This window comes from Neoarius graeffei, chromosome 27 (assembly GCF_027579695.1).
Source record: "Neoarius graeffei isolate fNeoGra1 chromosome 27, fNeoGra1.pri, whole genome shotgun sequence".
In the NCBI taxonomy this organism is placed as follows: domain Eukaryota; kingdom Metazoa; phylum Chordata; class Actinopteri; order Siluriformes; family Ariidae; genus Neoarius; species Neoarius graeffei.
The window spans coordinates 1,089,540-1,095,708 of NC_083595.1; positions in this window are offsets into that span (position 1 = coordinate 1,089,540).

Below are 6,169 nucleotides of genomic sequence, written 5' to 3' on the forward strand. Positions count from 1 at the left end.
CATTTCTGCTGGAGCTGCTGCCCCTGTGACCCAGACCCGAATAAGCCACAGAAAATGGATGGATGGATGGATGGATGATGTTTTGCACATCTGAATGTTTTACACTTTACATATTAGTTGTTTGCTCAGATTCACACTTTTTCCTTCCCTGACAAACTTTTTTTGTCAAAATAAAATAAAGCATATTTGATGCTGTTCCCATGCTGTCCTCTAAATCACTGTGGAGAAACTCAAAGCCATATTGTGATTAACTGATATTACAAGTCAGTGTGATCATAGTTATGTCATAACCTGACTTTACAATAAATTCATGTGACTTATGTGTCAGTAAAAGCGTCGAAACCAGCAGCGCTAACCGAACTACAAACATGGCCACTCAGAACTACAATAACCAAGATTCACAGCGACCCCTGTCACCGGAGTCTTGAACACAGCTGTTGCTCATCTCTCAATCAACCACCACGCTATTTAAACCTCTCCCTCAAACAGTTTCACTGCGAAGTATCATTCTGAGTTCCCAGTCCATACCGAGCCTTTATATCTCTGACTGTCTCTTGTTGTTCTTTGACTCTTGCTATCCTTTTACCATTTACGCTTCCTGTTTTGCCTACGTTACCCTGTTCTTCGATCAACTGTCCCTCGCCTGCCTTCTGACTATGATTATAGTGCCACAATTTGGCTCTGTACTGTTTGCTTCCTGCTTTCTCCAGCAATTACATTTGTAAGTGCCTGCATCTTGACAGGATACTTTGCCTCCAATAGATGTAGTGGAGGAAGCGAAGCACACTGCACTGAACGCTCAGGGGCAGTTATTAGGAGAACATCAACAGATGCTTGCTGACCTCAACATGCGAATGACACAACTTGCAGCTGTGATGTCGCAGACCCTCTTTCCACACCCTGAGGCGTCTTCTAGTGCTGTATTACAGCTCCCTGTTCCTGAAAAGTATGCCGGAAATACGGTCACTTGTAAGGGATTTCTGCTCCAATGCTCTCTGTATTTTTCTACAATGCCCCGCCTCTCGGACAAACACAAACTCGGCAAGTTTCTATCCTTTCTCACTAGTAAGGCACTGCAATGGGGTAGCGCCGTATGGAGAAAAGGAGTTGAACACACCACTTCATATGAGCATTTCCTCAAGCTCTTCAGACAAATGTTTGATCACAAACCTGAGGGCATCAAAGTTGGAGAGAGTCTCCTCGCCACAAAACAAGGTTCTAGAAGAGTTGCAGAATATGCCTTGGAAAAGCGAGGTGATGGCTTTCGGCCTTGTATAGACTATTGAGGACTCAACCAGATCACTGTTAAATATCCATATCCTCTGCCTCTTGTTCCATCTGCTCTAGAGCAACTTTGTTCCACCAAGATATTCTCGAAACTTAACCTGCGTAGCACCTATAACTTAATAAGAATCAAGAAGGGTGGCTAATGGAAGACTGCGTTCAGTACAACCACTGGTCACTTCGAATACTGGGTAATGCCATATGGCCTTTCTTCGGCTCCCAGTGTCTTTCAATATCTTACCAACGATGTACGAAGAGGCATGTTGGGACGGTACATTATAGCTTACATTGATGACATTTTAATCTGGTCCCCCAATGAGAGGAGTCCTAGAGAACATGTCAGAGTGGTCCTCCAGCGTTTACTGAACAACCATCTTTATGTTAAAGCAGAGAAATGCGAATTCCACCATAACCAAATCTCCTTCTTAGGATACATCATAAGTTCAGAGGGAGTCAGCATGGATTCCTCCAAGGTTTCTGCAGTCATGTCCTGGCCTGCACCCACATCAATAAAGGAACTTCAACGATTCTTGGGTTTTGCAAACTTCTAACGTCGTTTTATTAGAGGCTTCAGCATGATTGCAGCTCCCCTAACGGCATTACTCAAGAAGGGACCTAGATGACTCCGGTGGAATCTCTCCGCTGAAGAAGCCTTCAATCAATTGAAGAATATGTTCATCTCAGCCCCAGTTCTGCAACATCCTGACCCAACTATACCTTTTGTAGTTGAAGTCGATGTATCCGACATAGGAGTTGGAAGGGTCTTATCCCAACGTTGTGGCGAGAAACACAAACTTCATCCTGTGGCCTTCTTCTCCAGAAAGCTCACGTCTCCAGACAGAAACTATGATGTTGGGACCCGTGAATTATTAAGTCAAGTTTGTTTGTTTGTATAGCGCATTTAACAATAGACATTGTCCCAAAGCAGCTTTACAGAATCTGAATGACCCAAGACATGAGCCAATTTTATCCCTAATCTATCTCCAATGATGAAGCCCGTGGCGACGGTGGCAAGGAAAAATTCCCCCAGACGACACGAGGAAGAAACCTCGAGAGGAACCAGACCCAAACGGGAACCCATCCTCACCTGGACAACAACAGACAACATGACTATAACATTAACAGTTTTAACATGAAGTCAGTTTCGTTGATGTTATGACTCTTCATTAATGGAAGCTTGAGTGCAAAACTGTTCATGACAACCGCAGTCCTAAAGTTAGCAAGTCAACTGTAGTCCTCAGCCATAAAAGCATTACTGTAAGTGTCCAGAGTGTCTTCCTGTCATGCTCCGCCCCGGACATCCACTCTGGAGATTATGGATCTATCACACCGGCACCGATCTGGATTCGGGACAGGAATTCCTTCTCACCTGCATTCACTTCCTGGTTTTCACCGCTGCTTATAAATACGCCGTTCTCAGACTCATACTTTGCCAGAACGTCTCGTTTTGCTACTCTAGCTGTTTCTGTGCCTCTCTTACTTCTCATGGTTCATCTCTTTAGCGATTTTCTCTTGTTCATGGTTTTTGCACTAGTGTTTTTGTCTTTGCCTGTCTCATGTTTTTGTCAAGTTGTTTGTTCTCATTTTGCCTGGACTATATTTGCCATTTGTTTTTTGTCCTGTTTGTTTACCTTTTGCCACGCCCTTTCTTCCCTGTATTAAATCATCTTATTTATTGGATTACAGTCTGTGTTCTGCTTCTGGATCCTACTCATCACATCTCACCCCCCATAACACTTCCAAGTGTGACTTTCAACTGTCCATATGGGGCTGTCCTCCACAGAAGCGATGTGATGAGACTCCAACCAGACATAGAATTATTAGCCATCAAACTCACTCTTGAGGAGTGGAGACACTGGCTAGAAGGAGCCACTCATCCCTTCACAATACTCACCAACCACAAGAACCTAGAATACCTCAAGAAAGCCAAATGCCTCAATCCACGCCAAGCCAGGTGGGCGCTCTTCTTCACCTGTTTCAATCTCACGATCTTGTTCCACCCAGGATCTAAGAACAATAAGGCTGATGCTCTATCTCGCACCTTCGTATCTTCTCACCAGGGTTCTGCTACCCATGCGATTCTTCCGCCCAACTGTTTTGTACAATCCATTACTTGGGACCTAGACCAACAGATAAGAAACTCTCAACCCAGGACAGTTCCAGTGAGCCTTCCACCTGGCTTACTCTACGTCCCTAAGCAGTTCTGAGGCAGCTTATCACCTGGGCCCACATGTCTCCCGCCACAGGACATCCTGGCAGCCAACGAACTCACCAGATGTTGAGTAACAAGTACTGGTGGGAGAACATGCTCACAGAAACCAACCAGTCCATTGCATCTTGCTCCAAGTGTGCCCAGGCAAAGGTTCCACGCACCCCGCTGGCAGGTAAACTTTATCCTGTCCCAGTACCCCAAAGACCCTGGTCACACATAGCCATTGATTTTATCATGGATCTACTGCTTTCTCTGGGCAACACCACGATCATAGTGATTATTGACAGATTCTCCAAAGCACTGAAACTCCTTCCATTACCAGGTATCCCCACAGCACTCCAGACCACCAAGCTATTGTTCCAGCAAGTATTCAGATACTTTGGCATTCCTGAGGACATAGTCAGCGACAGAGGCCCCCAGTTCATTTCACATCTGTGGTTTTGCTTCATGGAACAGCTAGGAGTCTCAGTCAGTCTCACATCAAGTTATCATCCTCAATCGAATGGACAAGTGGAGAGGGAAAACCAAGAGATCAGATGCTTCCTGTGAATCTTTTGCATGAGGAACCAGGGGGATTGGGCACGCTTCATCCCATGGGCCGAGTATGCACAAAACTCTCTGGAGCACTCCGCAACATAACTAACCCCATTCCAGTGCATGCTCTGCTATCAGCCACCCTTGTTCCCCTGGGATGACACTCCAGCACAGATCCAAGCCATCAAGGACTGGTTTTCAAGCAGACAAGCCATCTGGGAGGAGGTACGTCAGCACATTGAAACAGTCAGTGCTAAGTACAAGGAATATGCTGACAAGCACAGGAGCAACAACCCAGATTTCACTCCTGGTGACAGGGTGTGGGTTGCCACCAAGAACCTCAGATCACCCAACATATGTTGAAAACTACAAGCATGGTACATCGGCCCATTCAAGGTACTCCGGAGAATTAATGAGGTCTCCTGCAGGTTCGCGCTCCCCCTCACAGTCAGGTGTCCCCAGCATTTCATGTTTCCTGTCTCAAACCTGCCATTTCAGGCCCACTTGCCAAGAACCCTCTCATCCAGGAGCATCAACTGCTGAACCTAGAGGGTGAACCCATTGTGGCAGTGGGGGCGTGGTCAAGCGTCGGTCTGTGAAGGGAGGGCGGAGTCAGGGAAGGTAAGTGGCAGAATCACTGCACCTGACTCCGCCCTCCTTTCACAGACCGACGCTTGACCACGGCCCCGCTGCCACACCCATCTACCAGATAAATAGACTACTCAACTCCAGATGCAGAGGAGGCCAAATCAAGTATCTGGTAGATTGGGAAGGCTATGGGCCAGAAGAAAGAAGTTGGGTAGGTGCCAAGGATGTCCTGGACCCTCTGATGAAACAGGAGTTTCATGCCCCAAACCCTGACAAACCCGCACTAGCGGCAGAGGGCGCCCCAAGAAGAATGTAGCTCCCAGTGGGAGCTTCTCGGGGCGGGGGTCTGTCAGTAAAAGCATTGAAACCAGCAGCGCTAACCGAACTACAAACATGGCCACTCAGAACTACAATAACCAAGATTCACAGCAACCCCTGTTACTGGAGTATTGAACTCAGCTGTTGTTTGTCTCTCAATCAACCACCACACTATTTAAACCTCTCCCTCACACAGTTTCACTGCGAAGTATCGTCCTGAGTTCCCAGTCCATACCAAGCCTTTATATCTCTGACTGTCTCTTGTTGTTCTTTGACTCTCGCTATCCTTTTACCATTTAAACGTCCTGTTTTGCCTACATTACCCTGTTCGTCGATCGACTGAGCCTCACCTGCCTTCTGACTACAATTATAGCGCCATGATTTGGCTCTGTAATGTTTGCTTCCTGCTTTCTCCAGCAATTACATCTGTAAGTGCCTGCATCCTGACATTATGAATATTTAAAATTTGTTCCGAAATGAGAAGAAACGTTCTGGAAAACACAAATGCAACTCACCAACAATCTCACTGACTGAGGAATTAAAATAGTTTTCTTATGATTACATTCATGTAAAGCATGCATGATCAGAATTAATTTACATTAGGCTGAAGTTATTGTGGCTTTTATCATTTTGTCTATCAAATGTAATTTTACTAATTCAGTTTAACTCATTTTACAAGTAGTTTATGCATTAAGGTGACATTAGATGTCTTTTTCTGGAAACACACGGAGTAATGCATTATAGCTAAGGCAAAGTCGAAAGTTTAAAGGTAGCCTGCCTCAGATTTTTCAAGTTTAGGTAAAAAAAATTAATTCCCTGACACCCAATTATTTTTGTTTAGTGGACCAAAAGCCACTGAATTTAAATCACAAACTTCCTATTTATTTATTTATTTATTATAGAACAATTAATGAATTTAGAGCCACATGGCCCTAAATTCTCTGCTATTTTTTCCTGCTTCATCATGACCCAATTCAAGATACTACCTTATGCATCATGTGGTGGGCTTTCCCCATTCACACAAGGCATTATGGGATACAAATTTGAAACAGGAGAGAAAAATGGAGGACGTGAGCGTGCAAATGAAATGTGAAAGACTGACTACAGTCACGGAAAGTGAGAAGAAAAGACATTATGTTGTGAAAGAAAGGAAATGCAGGACCAAACTAATAAATATCGGCGGTCAGCAACCACCTTGGCGTGATCAGCTGTTCATCCAGTGACAGAATTATG